Genomic DNA, 13087 nt, shown 5'->3' with positions numbered 1-13087 from the left:
AAAATTCCACATTTTAATCATTTGTTGTGTAAAGAAGTATTTCCCTTTGTCTGTCCTGAATCTACTGCTCATCAGCTTCATTGGATGCCTTCAAGATCTACCATTTTGGGAGAGTAAGAAAAAGTTCTTAGTCAACTCTCTCCACCTCATGTATAATTTTATAAACTTCTATCATGTCCCCACTTAATTGTTTCTTTTCTAGGCTGAAAAGTCCCAGACTCTTCAGCCTTTCCTCACAGGGAAGGTGATCCAACCCCCAATCATCTTGGTTGCCATCTCATGTATTTTTTCCAGCTCTGCCATGTCCTTTTTGAGATACAGTCTGTGGCCAGAACTGCACATGGTGTTCCCAATGAGGCCACACCATAGATCTATACAGGGGCATCATAAAATTGGCCATTTTATTTTCAATTCCTTTCCTAATGATAAGAACATAAGCAGAGCCCTGCTGGATCAAACAGTGGTCCATCTAGTCAAGCATTCTGTGTCACACAGTGGCTCTCCAGTGACTCTGGAAGGCCAACAAGAGGGCAAAGAAGCCAAGGTGGACTCCCTGTACTGGTATTCTGAGATTTACTGCCTCCGAATGTGGAGGTCCCCTTCAGCCACCATGGCTAATAGCCACTGATAGACCGATCCTCCATTTTGTTGTTCAGTCGCACAGTCGAGTCCGACTCTTCGCGACCCCACGGACCAGATCACGCCAGGCCTTCCTGTCTTCCACCGTCCTCTGAAGTTTGCTCAATTTCATGTTCGTTGCATCTATGACACTGTCTAACCATCTCATCCTTTGCCGTCCCCATCTTCTTTGACCTTCAATCTTTCCCAGCATCAGGGTCTTCTCCAGTGAGTGCTCCCTTCTTATTTGGTGGCCAAAGTATTTGAGCTTCAGTTTCATTATCTGGCCTTCCAGGGAACAGTCAGGGTTGACTTCTTTTAGGATTGACTGATTTGATCTTCTTGTAGTCCAAGGGACTCTCAAGAGTCTTCTCCAGCACCATAGTTCAAAAGAACCTATTCTTCAGCGCTCGGCCTTCCTTATAGTCCAACTCTCGCAGCCATACATGACTACTGGGAATACCATTGCTTTGTCCATGCGGACTTTTGTTGGCAGGGTGATGTCTCTGCTTTTTATCATGCTATTTAGGTTCGCCATCGCTTTCCTCCCAAGGAGCAGGCGTCTTTTAATTTCATGGCTGCTGTCACAGTCTGCGGTGATCTGGGATCCTCCATAAATCTGTCTAATCCCCTTTCAGAGCTAACTGACCAAGCCACCCTAAAGGCACAGCTGGGTGGCAGAATACTTGTTTCTGCTAGCTTTGTGGCACAACACCAGAGGAGACTGGAGTACAGAACAAATAACTTCACTAAACATTGTGTAACTCTTACCACAACTTCTGAATTTTAAATGGCTGCTGCCCTAGGTTTCTCACCCACTGTCGCCCAGAACTGCTCCCCTCCCCCAAAATTCACCCCTTTACAGAACACTTGAGTTCCTACTAACGTTTCTGGTGGAGAGGCAAAACCTTCCATTCAGGCAGATGACATCTGATATGAGTCATTGCTGGAGCACAGCACTTTATAAAATCCAGGTTGTCCATTTGTCACATCTGGGATTCACAATCAGTAAGGGGAAGAACAGCATTAAGAAGATTATTCTAAGGTTCCTGCTTGCATGGGAATTGGAAAATACCATGTAAACAAGGAACAAATGCTCAGAAACCTGGCTAGCAATTCTGTAGCCTTTACACCAAATATATTTAAATTTGTTTTCCTGTCATTAGGCGACTTTTAAAGGGTGGCTTTCATTTAAGGGAACTGGGCAGTAGACTGACAGCTGCTCTTTCAGCTCCTATTAACAACATGGGGGAGGGGGGTTAACTGTTCATTTAAGCAACTGTCTTACCTCAGGTTTGAATCACCACTCTGCCACGGAAGCTTCCTGGAGGATCTTAGGCTAGTCATTATCTTTCAGCCTAACCTACTTCTTGGGTTGTTGTTCTGATGATAAAATGGAGGAGGGGAGAAAGATGTAAACTGCTTTGGGTCCCCCACTGGGGAGAAAAGTGGCTTGTAAAAATCCAAGTAAATAAACATTTACTCAACAGATGAAGTCCCTTTGGCACTTCAGACTTAGAAAGGCTGTTAAAATTCCCATGACTTCTCCACAGGAATTTGGTAAACTCTGAATTATGCTGGAGAGCTGAGACAGTAAAGTTTACCTGACCTGGATAGCCCAGCTTAGCCTGATCTTGTCAGATCTCAGAAGCTAAGCAGGGTCGGCCTTGGCTAGTATTTGGATGGGCGACCTCCAAGGAATACCAAGGCAGGCGATTGCAAACCACCTCTGAAACGTCTCTTGCCTTAAAAAAACAAGTCTAGCTCAACACCTAGTGGTGCGTAATGCTAAAAGAGCTAGAACTTCTGGCTGTCAAACAATCTTAGGATCTCCTGACTGTACTACACACATTGCCATATGATAATTGTTATTATATTATTATTGTTACCTGAAAACAAGATCTGTTCAAAGCAGTTGCTTACCAAGTGGCAATGTACTACTGGGTTCATATAAACCACTAGGTAAGAGTTGTCTATAACATCCTGCCAAGTGATAAGGTGATTTTAACTACACATCATCAGATGCAGATGTGTGATGAAATGGTGCAGGTCTTTACTTCCACTACACAGTAGTGGTTCAGTGCGCAGACTCTGATCTGGGAGAACCGGGCTTGATTCCCCACTCCTCCACTTGCAGCTGCTGGATGACCTTGGGCAAGCCATAGTTCTGACAAGAGTTGTCCTTGAAAGGGCAGTTCTTGGTAGAGCTCTCTCAGCCCCACCTACCTCACAGGGTGTCTGTTGTGGGGAGGGGAAGGGAAGGGAAAGGAAAGGAGTTTGTAAGCCGCTCTGAGACTCTGAGTGAAGGGCAGGGTATAAATCCAATCTCCTCCTCCTCTTCTTCTTCCAAGAGAGTTAGCTTCTTCCTGGAGCTGCAGTTCCCAAGATTTAAGGGCTAAAGCAAAGCCACGTAAAATGACAGTTTGTTCACCAGGATCTCCTTCTCTTGATGACTTCTCTCTCCATCCCACAGGGCCGAATGTGTGCACTGCTGCCAATGAGAAGTATGTTTCTGCTGCTTGTCCAGATAATGCACTTTGAAGACGTATTAATTTCAATGACTGCATTATGCGTCTTCTCAAATCAAGTCCACTAAGAGGTACCTAACATGCCCAAAGGTTTAATTTCTGTGAAAGGTAGTTACAGAGCCCTTGAAGAGAACTGGATGAGAGAAGTCCCACAATTTTGCTTCATTTGCTCCTTTTGCCCTTTCTGCTGGTGGCCTCGGATTTCAGAAACCTCACCTCAAAAGAGAAGGTGAGCAAGGACTGTTTGGCAAATTAATGATTCAGCAGGGCGAATTGAACGGATGGAGATGGAGAAGCACTTGGCTGAGCAAATTTCCCTCCGCAGCCACTGGCCCTGAAGCTCAGCGCTCAGCCGGGGCATCCAACAAGTCAAAGGAAAGAAGCGGGTGGGATTTTTGGCATCCCATACATCCTGAAGAAGTTCTGTGTGGCTGCTGGTTCTGGAGCAAACAAAATGCCTCAGCAAGCATGGAACACTTCTTATGTTTCTCAGTGGGAATACATGGCAGATGAACAAGGCCTATCAGTTCTGGCAGCTCTTGCTGTGCTCACTTTTGGGGTACTGACAGTGACCACCAGGCTCCCCTGGCTGAAATAGCTTTCCTGATGTGGATGACAAGGAGTGCTGTTTTCTTCCGATGTAAATGAATACAAATTATAGGGAAGTGTCCAGGTGAGCCTTGCAAGGTGTACCCTTAGCATGTCTTAGGGAGACTGCTCTTCAGAGCTCTGTCAATTAAGTCTTATGCAAGTCTCTAGTGGCTGGTTCCCATCCAAAGTGCCAGAAGAATGAAATAAGGCTGGACAGACACTTGTCAGGGATGCTGATCCTGCATTGGGCAGGGGGTTGGACTAGATGGCCTGTATGGCCCCTTCCAACTCTGGGATTCTATGATTCTAAGGGGCCAAACGGACGGGGCCAGGTGGGAAAAAACACAGTCGGAGGACACAGATAAATAACTGAAGTGGCCTGGTAAAGGCAATATCTCCTGTGATATTCCTCTGCTCAAACAGGGTTTCCATCTTTGTAAATCAGTCTGCAAGAGGCTCATGTTCAAGCAATGCAAAACAAAACCAACTATCAATTTATTGCAGCACCAGTCATAAAAGAGGCACCAGGCATTTTGAGCTGCACGCACGGGAAAATTCTCCAAAATGAATAATAGCTTCAATATCATTGCAAACCAGAGGTTTCTTTTTTAAAATAAACGTTTTAGTCCCATATTGCCAAAAGTTCAATGCAGCTTCAAAAAACAACCACCACCACACACACATGAATAGCACCCACAGATTACAATAGCTGCTGGGCAGAATTCCTACTCAATCAAGTGCCTGCCTTACGGCTGTGATTCAAGGTAAATCAGGAGGGGCAGTCCACAGCCCTGGGGCCATCAATGAAATATACATCATTCTAAGAACATAAGAGACGCCAATGTTGGATCAGGCCAATGGCCCATCTAGTCCAACACTCTGTGTCACACAGTGGCCAAAAATACCAGGTGCCATCAGGAGGTCCACCAGTGGGGACAGGACATTAGAAGCCCTCCCACTGTTGAACCCCCCCCAAGCACCAAGAAGACAGAGCATCACTTGCCCCAGAGTCCCTATCTATACCTTGTGGCTAACAGCCATTGATGGACCTCTGCTCCATATGCCTATCTAATTCCCTTTTGAAGCCGTCCATGCCTGTAGCCGCCCCCACTTCCTGTGGCCGTGAATTCCATGTGCCCATTGCTAAACAATAATTCTGCCCATTGCTAAATAATGCCGATTTTTAAAAGAAACTGTTCTTAGAAAACGCCTGCACATGTAGCAGATACCAACCATCTTGGGCCAAGATGCCTTCCTTCCCCGGTGTTGTCTCTTTTAAGTTGCTGTTCCCCTTTTTGTAAGTGTTTCTATATCTCTTCTTTCCCCATTTTCAAATATGGAACAGCCTCCTCCAGGGAGGTGTGCCTGGCCCCCCTTGCGTTCAATCTTTAGGTGGCAGTTGAAGAGGGGTTTTTTTAAGGCTTGCATTGGATTAATTTGGGGGCAGTCTTAATTTGTGGTTTTCGATACTGGTCTTTTATGATTGTTATTTTATTTATATCTTGATCCACCTTGAGTTCCATAAGGTAGAAAGATGGCTAACCAATGTTTTAAACAAACAGCTAACTAATAGCAAATCGAACAGCCAGAGTTTTGAACGGAGAAATTTGTCACGCTGTACAAGGGAGCAGCCTTCTCTGGTGCAAGGAACTACAGACATAAAACTAGATGGACTTCCCATTGTTTGCAGACAGACAGGATTTCCTTATTACTTTTAATGCCATTTCTTCCTGTCTCTCAAAGGGCAAGAAATGCTGTGCCAATGCAAATGTAGTCTATTGTTATTTTCCTTTCTTTCAAGTGTGAGTGTGTTTGTGTGTGTCTATGGCTGTGTAGCTGAGAGAAACTGGCAGTATTTCAGACTGGAGGTAAGGCAGAGATAGTGCTTTAGAACTCTGCAATACTACCCAATGTTAATATCTCTATGTTGGTGGGGGGGGGATGGAAAGAAAATAATTCACAACAGCCCTGCAATGTAGTCCAGTGTTACCACAGACTTAACGATGTCTAAGATACCATAGTCATTTTTGTGTAACAATTTATAATCAAACTACAGGTGAAGCCCGACCCGTCTCCTGACTTTTTAATACAGAGACTCCGGGTTGGGTGAGGACGCTTGTCAGCTAATGCTGCCATAGTCTGGAATGTGTGGGAGCCATTTCTCCCTCCGCTCCTTTTTCTTCCCATCCCCCGTGTCTTATCTGCTGTGCTCTGTTATCTGTTTCGTGGCCTTGAAGGTCTGACTCTACTGGGTCCGCTTTCCCGCTGAGAATGTAACGGCTGTAGTTTGCCCGCGTTTACAGGTGCTTGCTTATTGGGTTTGCTTTACCAGGGGGTCTGGTTTGAAGGGGGTATAATTGTAGACACTGTTCCTTTTCCCGCTATTCCTGACACAAGCGCTCATGGTGTTTCAAGTACTAACTCTCAATAAACTGAAACTTCTGAAGGAACTTGTTGAATGTTTTGAGTGTCGCTGTGATTTGGGGAGAGGGGGTGTTTAACCCTTTGCCAGCTGAGCCAGCACTGAAATCCAAACTTGTCCGTCACTCAAGCTGCTATCCTATTTACAGGAGTCCTCATCTTTATTTTCTGTCCTGGGTGGGAAAGCAGCGAACTCCCCAGGGCTGCTGCTGTGAATGCACAGCCCTTCCCCTCTGCGTTTCCCTTTCAAAAGTCCCTAACAAATGCCAGCCACCGATCTTTTCAGGACACGTCCTCAGAGATGATTTTAAAAAGGCCTTCGAGTGCTACAGTGGAAATTACACCCCCACTCTATCACTTTCTATTGGTGGCTGTTATTAAATTCCGAGAAAAAGAAATGCCGCACGATGGAATGTGGATGCTTTGTGTTCTGTTTGCTTTTGTAAAAAGTATTCCAAATCGGAAACTGAACAGGGCATGTCACTCTGTGGAACAACTTGGTATAAAGCACTTCACCGGCCCAGTAAGACGCAGAAGTCACATTACAAACTGGAAATGCAGCAGTAAGAGAAGACTTCCTTGCTGCCTGCCCATGTCTGACCTGCGGTGAGACCCCGATGAGCAATTGCAGAGGCCTGGCATACTAACCGCGCAGGACTCGTGGAACAAACTTGCATGTTGTGGTAAGTAACTGGAGGCTACTTTAGGACTGGAATGATTCCCACACAGAAGCAATTTTAAATTAAACATCTTCTTAATGGTTATTTACTTTTCTTAAATGTATTGGGAGGTAAAGTGCAATAATTAAAGGCCACATAAAACACAAAACGAAAAGTGATAAAATAGCCGGGGCTGCCTAGCAACTTTGATGAGTGCAGAGATAAATTTACTCAGCTAGGCATGAGAAATGTGAAGAAGTGAGAGAAGTTCTTTCTTCTCACTCCTTTATGTAGAGCAAATGTTCAGGGATTGGCACCGATAGCTGAGAAAGCAGATTTAAGCTCTCTCTTGGTTAAATGAAAATGGCATCCCGGGAGCTTGTGAGTCATCACAGAGTCTTCTGAGGGGGAGCTCTAATTTCCTAAAAGAGAGTATAATAATAAGCTGTTGGCTGTCCCCACCTATCCCTGCGATGGATTATGATTGTGAGGCGTGGCATTCATATTAACCCTGTGGGCACAAATACACTGACAATGTTGGTACATATTTAAGAGTCTCAGGCCTCCATTCCTGGCTTGTCCTGGAAATTCCGTTAAACCTGATTCAAGGAACTCTCACAGACCAATATTCTGTCCTGGAAATGGCTTCAGTTACTCTGAGAGTACAAATGCTCTTTTTAAAGGTGTTCCTAGTACTTAAAGAACAACAGACTATATAAGTATCAGCCACAACAATTTCAATACTTCCATGAGAGAGTGAGCAGTCTGTGAGGCTCAGATCTATTAATCTAGATAATGATGCTTTTCATATGTGTATTGACTGGTATTTTGGAGATAACTATTTTCAAGTTAGATGCAATCTGGACTCTGAGACCTTTTGTTATAATAACATTGCCAGCAACAGCAGGCTGAAACCCAGCAAGATCTGGTGACGGTCACAGTATGAAGGTCCTCAAACCCTCTAACAACTGCACAGTCAAGAACAGAGGCCATAAATCATATCTGAAGAGGGAAATAAACTATCATTTCTGCAGCTGAAAAGCTTGTAATGCTAGAAGGTGTCAGGCCACAAGCACGGCTGGCTGCTGGACCTGGGAAATATTTTTCATGATTTCCAGAGTGATGGAAACTCGTTTGTTATTACTTTGTCATTGCTGATGGGCTTTTGTACATGTTCAAAGCAGGGCTATAGCTAGCGCGGGGCATATGGGGCAATGCCCCCTCCCAAATTTTCAATGCCCCCACTGCGCCTGGATGGGAAGAGGCCACTTCCCCTCCCAGTCCCTCCCTGCCTGTCATGCTGCCACCAGTGGAGCGCAACACGCAGCCGGTGCCATTAGTGTGGTGGAAGTGCTTTCCCTCCCCATAGCTCCAGCCACCAAGCAGGCAAAGGCAACATGAGAGTCGGCCTCTCCACACTCCCATCACACCCAGCAGATGACGTTGTTATAGCTCCAGCCACCAAGCAGGCAAAGGCAGGCAAAGGCAACGTGAGAGTCAGCCTCTCCACACTCCCATCACAGATGACGTTGTCGAAGCCTCCAGTTTTAAGATGCTCCCGCATCTCCCATGAACCTCAGCAGACCATTGACTGGAGGGGCATGGGAGGTGGGGGAGGAGGAGGAGGCTGAGGTGCCATAGCCAAGCCGGGCAAGAGTACCGGGAAGGAACCCCTGTAAAGATAAGGCCCATTAGCAGTACTGACAACAGCAGGCCCAACTACTTTCATGTAGAGGGTGGGAAGAAGAGCTTTTTCTCTTCTTGAGACTCTGGAGATCGATTGCAAGGGCCTGGGCTGGTCGACTTTTAAAGGGGCAACATCAAAAACTGAAACAGTCAGGAAAAGAAAGGGTGGAAAAGGTCAGAGTCTTGGTCCTGAATAGTGGTTTTGCTGCTCAAGATCAGCCTTGGTGCTGTGCTTCTGAGCAAGCTCTAATCTTGTAGTTTTCGTCCCCCAGAAATCACTTGGGGGCAGCCTCCCTGTGAGATTATTCTGAAGCTGTACTGTTTGGAGAGGGGGACAGGAGCCCCAATGTGCGCACGCACCAGCTTGCCTCTTCCTGCCACGCCCCCTTTTCTCTCCCCCACCCCTCGTCCAGTCAGTGCCCCCTCCCTCCATCCAGTCCCCCCCCACCACCAAAAATCATCTAGCTATGGGGCTGGTTCAAAGACACAAATCTCCTTACTGTTGCCCAGGTTCTGTGGATGAAAAGGGGTCATAGGCTGTGCATCCTTGCTGAACTTCCTCCCTACACTCCACCCTTCACAAACTCTGCCTCCAAATCTCCAGGAATTTCCCAACCCAAAGCTGGCAACCCCCATGCAGGTTCCTATAGGAATAGATGGACAGCCATCCAAGTATTGTAACTCCAGACCATTTAGATCTTTAGAGGTCAGCACCAACCACTTTAAACTGTGCTCATACAATTGAAACTGGGGAAATGCTTTAAGCAGACGTGTACTGTCTTCGCCAGGGCTTGCTGCATTGTAATATATGATCTGCAGCCTTCTGAACCAGGAGTGGTTTCATAACACTTTACACAGATGCTGTGGTTCTAAACAAAATATTTGTCCAAGGGTTGACCAAATAGCACTGACATTTTATTCTGGCCAGTCATTGCAAAGAATCACTGCATGTGAAATTCCTGAACAGTTGAAAAATGAACAGCAGGGGGAGCTTGTTGACTGTTCTGAGTGACTGTTTCAGAACTTTATTTCTTATCATTTTTGTACAAACAAAACATCTATACTGTGCAGCCATCCCATGAATCTTTCCCGCCCTTTTATTTGTGGCATAGTGTCTAGAGGGCTGTTTAAATACACGAACACAGAATTTACATCTCCATGCCAAAGAAGATGCGGAAAGGTATAAAGCAATGACTCGCTTGCATGCTCAGTCATGCCAGGGTAACTAGCTTCCAACCCCTGATTTTTACACAATCAGGGGCTACATCTAACATCTAACCATCTTACAGCAAAGTGCTCCTAAAGCATTTCTTTGGAAACAAAAGCTTGGAGAGTGATCAACTCACTCATTAGGGTACAATAGCTGTTAGAGGGCAACCCCATGACTCAGAAAGCTGAAAATTAATAAACCGAGAGTACAAAACACTCTGATCACTGTGAAAGTCTTTTGGGGACTTGGCTGAATGTGTGAATTGACTCTGAAGGCCATTGTTTGAAGTAATGTGAAATGCAGTGTTACCTGCAGTGCCTCAGCAAATGCTGAGTGATTTTTGTGGGGGCTGCCTATGGAGAATCAAGTTTGGGGATGATATGATGTCACTTCCAGGGGATGATCTAGGAATTCCCCCTCTTTACCATAGAGACATGGGGAAAGTCCTACAGCATGACTATGGTGCCTGTTTTCCTGCCATTTTTTCCTCCTGCTTTGCAGTTTTTTGAGGGTGGGGGATTGGGGCTGAGGGTGGGGGTTTAGTTGCTGTGGGTGGGTAGATGGTGAGCCTAGTGAAATGGTATGGCAGTCCTGTCTCTGGTGACTCATTCATGTTCATAAGTCATATGAACACATGAAGCTGCCTTACAGAATCAGACCACTGTTCCATCTAGCTTACTCTGAATTGCAGTGGATCTCCAGAGTCTCAAGAAGAGAAAAGGCTTTCCCCACACCTGTTACCTGAAGTCCTTTAAGTGATGTTAAGGCTATCGAAGACTCTAGATTTTGGAAAAGATGTGGCCACAGAGGCACTTTCAATCACTGTTGGTGGTCTTGCCCCGGGGTTCAAATCTTTTGGAATTTTTTTTTTTTGGATCTATAAAAAATAGTACCAACTACTTACTACTGAGCTTTCCTGAACCTATCCTACTTAACCTTTGGACTAATAGCTCCATACCTAAATTGAGAAATGATCTTATATCTTTTTTGTTAGCAGCTGCAAAGACTTTACTTGCCCAGGACTGGAAATCAGACAATATTCCAATATTAAACAATGGTTCCATAAAATTTGGGATCATATAGTAATGGATAAGATAGCAGCTCGGTTAGCAATTGTAGACAACCCTTTGTATCAATCTGATTTTATGGAAAAATGGTTCCCCTTTTTTGACTATATCAGCAAGTTTGAATCAGAAGACAATATTTTGCCTAAGAAATATACTCCTCTTTTTTTTATTAATGTAAAAAATGCAACACGATTTTCGTTACTTTTTCTGTTTATTAAGGTCATGGTTATGGTTATACACTGTTTCTGCATATCTTCATTACTTTTTCTGTTTATTAATGTCAAGGTTATGGCTATACTTTTTCTGCATGAACGAACTATGTAATCAATATGTGAAATCTGTGAATGTTTTGTAAGGCTATAGTTGAAAAGTTATAAAGAATTATATTTAAAAAGTGATATTGGACCTGTGACTGTCTGCATATCGCAATGTATGTATGTTCTGTGCCACTGAACCCATAAGCCCTCCCTGACTCATTTCACGAGGTTGCATTAGTTGCAGTGACCTTGCGTGTATAAAGCAGCACTTATTGCATAAATAGTCTAGTTAATGTTCATTCTGATTGCTGAATTTAAGTAGGGGGGAGTAGCAGAAAACTTTTCCTGCCCCAATAATGATGGCTGACCTGGGTCAAAATGTTGGATCAGGCCAGAGGATAGCTCTGCCTGTGCACTTTGGGGCTTTTTCTTCAAACTGAATTTGAGAAGTGCATGTGTGCAGTAAGATACCATGGCTATATTTACCAACATTTTCCTGCACAGCACACCGTCAAAAAGCGGGGGTTTGCTGATGCTGTGAACCTAAGCATGTTGCTTCCAATAGCAGTGATATCCTGCTGGGCACATAGTCCCTTGCATGATACAAAGAGCTGAGCAGAGAGAAAACAGATGCTAAAAGTGCATGTATGAACTCATCTGGCTGCTCCTTGTTCTTTTATTTATATTCTAACATAGCTTGTCATTCCAATTATGTTGACCTGAAATACCCTAAAGTTGTATGTGCAGGAAGCCATCCAAGCAAAGTTGCTACAAACTGTATCAGCTGAAGATAGTAGAGGACATTTTACTCTGTGCACAATCAAGATAAGCAGTTTCAATTCCCTTGCTTTCCATAAGAGACAGCCAAGTGCATAGCTTTCTCTCAGAGCCAAGTGCAGTCAAGTGCAGAGCAGTTCTCTTAGAGCTCTCTCAGCCCCACCTACCTCACAGGGCATCTGTTGTGGGGAGGGGAAGGGAAAGGAGTTTGTAAGCCGCTCTGAGACTCCAAGTGAAGGGCGGGGTATAAATCCAATCTCTTCTTCTTCTCATTCTCAAAGCTTTGAAAGTATGTTGAAATAAAAGGCACCACAAAGTTTCTTTATGGATCCTTCATGGCCAATAGGAGGAAAGGAACGGAAAGCCCATATTCCCACTCAATATTAAAGAATGAGCGTAGGAGAAAACTTGGAAGTCTAGGGCCCAAAGAAATACGAACATAACTAAATTAAATGTATTGCTGCAACTTTGTTAGAGAAACCTCTCTGGTTTCTCTGGTAGGTCCTAGGGGGGAGTTCACATTACCATGATACGGGGAGTTGAATGAGGTAGTCCAAAGGGCAAGTGGAAAACAACCAGCGAGCTCAATGTCCTAAAAAGAAGCAAAAAACTAACAGGGCCCTGACCTAAAATGCATTAAAAAGCTACACTGCCTTCTACTTCAAGAGCTGGCAATTTTTCATTTACAAGCTAAATAAGTAATGAGCTTCAGTCTCCACTGTCTTGTTCCTGGTGTACACCAATGTAATGTAGGCTTAAAGTCCTGCCAAGTGAGAATAACACAATTTGTCAACCATTTTACAGAGGTGTAAACAAGTATATCAGTGGAGGCCAGTAGGGAAACCTATCAAGTACTCCTGTACGAGAGTTGTAAAAAGTCTGCAGGAAATACGCCTGTTCCCATCTATGCATGAATGCTGTAGAACACTTACCTGTGTTACCTTTTTATTAAAAGAAAAATGGACTCTGTAGTTATGCACTCATGCATAGCATGTGTATGATGATTTATGTTTTGTGGTGCTTAGAAGAGTTGAGTGATTCCCCCCAGTATGTTTTTGTAACAGTACCAGATGGAAATCTATCTAAACTACTGTGGTACCAATCTACAAACTTATGTTCCATTAACAGAACTTAAATTAATAAGATTTTAATTATTTCCCCCATTGCTTTGACTGAGACTTAAGGTTGACACATTTGGGCATCTATTGGCTTGTGTTCCTTCTTACAATGGTATCAAACAAGTTTTTTTCTGGCACTCACTTTATACAATTTT

The sequence above is a fragment of the Gekko japonicus genome, unplaced genomic scaffold (genome assembly GCF_001447785.1).
Source record: "Gekko japonicus isolate JY-2015 unplaced genomic scaffold, Gekko_japonicus_V1.1 scaffold1304, whole genome shotgun sequence".
In the NCBI taxonomy this organism is placed as follows: domain Eukaryota; kingdom Metazoa; phylum Chordata; class Lepidosauria; order Squamata; family Gekkonidae; genus Gekko; species Gekko japonicus.
Note: the sequence above shows the minus strand (reverse complement) of the source record.